Source organism: Mustela erminea, chromosome 3, assembly GCF_009829155.1.
Source record: "Mustela erminea isolate mMusErm1 chromosome 3, mMusErm1.Pri, whole genome shotgun sequence".
Taxonomy (NCBI): Eukaryota; Metazoa; Chordata; class Mammalia; order Carnivora; family Mustelidae; genus Mustela; species Mustela erminea.
The window spans coordinates 53,157,337-53,160,269 of record NC_045616.1 but is presented as its reverse complement, the minus strand read 5'-3'; positions in this window follow the sequence as shown (position 1 = coordinate 53,160,269).

Genomic DNA, 2,933 nt, shown 5'->3' with positions numbered 1-2,933 from the left:
ACTTTTTGTTTACTAGCCAGCAATTTCGTAAAGGACTTGAGGTTATTTTTTAAAATACATGCAATACAGGGGCGCCTGGGTGGCTCAGTGGTTTAAGCCTCTGCCTTCAGCTCAGGTCATGATCTCAGGGTCCTGGGATCGAGCCCCACATTGGGCTCTCTCCTCAGTGGGGAGCCTGCTTCCCCCTCTCTCTCTGCCTGTCTCCTGCCTACTTGTGATCTCTCTCTATCAAATAAATAAATAAATAAATAGAAATCTTTAAAATACATGCAATACAGTAAAAAATAGATAAAAATGAGGCCAAACATAAAAGTGAAACCTATATTCATGAAACACTTTATTTATAATTTATACATTACATAACAGAGATTTCTACAGGATGATTATACTATAGCCTAGAACCTAGTCAGAACAGAAGAGTGTACTTTGGGTTCTGTTGAGGATATAGAAAGCTGGAAAGTACATCACTCCCATGCACACAACAATAAAAACATTCAGATACTCTGCAAAATCATAACTACTTTTGAACACAATGGGAAGTTAAGGTTTCAGGGTAACTAACTTGAAATCTAAAGACAGGAACATCCAAGGAGAGACAAGATATGACCACTTACTAGCTTAACACCACACAATCTGGTAAGAAAAATTCAGGTGAAAATTTAACCAATTGGTAGAGGCCAAATGTGGGCTAAATGTGAGAATATAGAACATCTGGAAGACAAAGACATAGGGAGGATTCATACCCACTCACCAGGTCTTCTTCACGAATCTCATCAGGTATGTATAACAACTGGGGCAAACTTTTTAGAATTAATAATTAGTGTTTCATGAAAGCTGTTTCTAAGGATAGGAAAAAAAACCATTTTATTAAATGAATACAGCTTAATATCAAAACAGAATTGTAACAGTCAAAGAGAAGAAATTATATGCAAATTCCACTTGAAAAAAGATGTAAAAAGATGTAAAACCCCAAATTAAAATATTGTCTAACCTAATTCTACAGCACATTTTTAAAACAAGACAATCATAATTGATTAAGATTTATCTCAGAATAGGTAGGTGGGGTTTGGGATTAGGGAGGGTGAATGATGGGGACAAAAAGTAAAACAAAGGAAGTGGAATAAAATCAGGGTCATAAATGGACTGGATGATAGTAAGCTTCACAGTTATTCCACGTACCTGAGTTTTAATTAAAAAGAAAGTAGACTGGAGCAAGAAGCTGTGGTAAATAACACGAAATGTTTGTTTTTGGGAGCTGGTGAGATATGACCCTGGGAGAGCCAATATATTTTTCTCCCTGTTAATCTGCATCCTTTCCCCCACCCCACCAACAGTGGGAAGTGTCATCTGGTTGGTCTTGTCTCTGTGAACAAAAATTTATAAGGCATTTTATAATCTCAATACCTTGCAAGAATCCTGTGACCTTGAGATTATGTACACTCTGAGAAAGCAAGACTCACGTGGTCAAAAACAAAAAATGTATCCATGGTCAGAATTTTGCAAAATACAGGAGAATGAAAATTAGAAAGTAAAAAATATATATATTACCTATAAATAGAAGAAATATTAGGCAAATACCATTAAAGACATCTCTCTAGCCACATTTCTAGATACAGGACAGAAGAGTGTAGATAACAGAAATTAACAGATATACTTTCATAAATAAAAACATACTTTGCATGTTATTTTAAAATAAATTATTAAATTAGTTTTATTGAAATGTAACAAAAGAACAAGGAAATAAAGCGAAACAAATAACTGCTAACTTCACGTAAATATTTCTTCAACAAGATATGTTAGTTTCTAAAATATACCTATAATCTTGAGGGTGAGAAAGGCTACAAATTCTTTAGACATTAAAATAATCTTAACTACATTAGAAATTTCTAGAAGGTATCAATTAACTCCCTGACATTAATAAAAGTAATTAATAATTTGGCACTTATTTCCACCAGAAGTTTTAAAATCTGTCCATAAACACTTGGACATTCCTTTTGACAAGACATAAAACTAACTCAACTTGTTCTCCCTTTGAGAACAGGAAAAGGTAACCTCTGAAATGAGGACATGATGGGCAATGTGGTTTTTACTTTTTTCTCTTCCTTGGACCACTCCATTCTGGGAGAAGCCACATACTACGTCATGAGGACATTCAAGCAGCCCTAGAGAAACATCCACTTCAAGAGGAACAGGGGCTCTCTGGGAACAATAGCAAAGGAGTGGGTCCTTTGCCAACAGACATCAGTGATTCCCCCAGCTGACCCTCCAGCCTCAGTCAAGACCCAGCCACAGCCTGATTCATGAGGAACAATGAGTCAGAACCACTCAGCTACACCACCCCCAAATTCCTAACCCACAGAAATTGTGACTTAATGCAAGTTTTGGGGTGATTTTTTTATGCAGCAGTAGATACCTAATAAAGCTTTTTATTCTTGAATTTAAAAATTTTGATTCACTTTTAAACACTGGATTTTGGTTTTTCATTTTTCTTTTCCAGAAGAGTTAAGGGTTTATTTTGACCTTTAAATCAAGTGATAATTTAGCTGAGCATAAAATTCTTGGATCATATGTCCTTTCCTTTATAAATTTGTGGAGACACAGGGAGGACTTGATAGCCCATTTTCTGGTACTGACTGGTTAACTAGTCCCTTTAGCACAGTTTTCCCATTTATCCACAGAATAATTTGGTTCTCAAGTACTTAAAAAAAAAGTTTAAAAAAATTTTTAGATTTATAGAAAATCTTCAAATATCATAGACAATTCCCATATACCCTGTATTCATTTTCCTCTGTTATCAATATCTCACATTACACTGAGCTGGAGGACTTAAATGTTTCCAAAATGAGAAGAGCAATTCTGACTAGAGATTAAATGTGGGTTTATCGCAATAGATAATTTTGGAAGTTCTCACCATGGATGAGACTGCCTAGGCA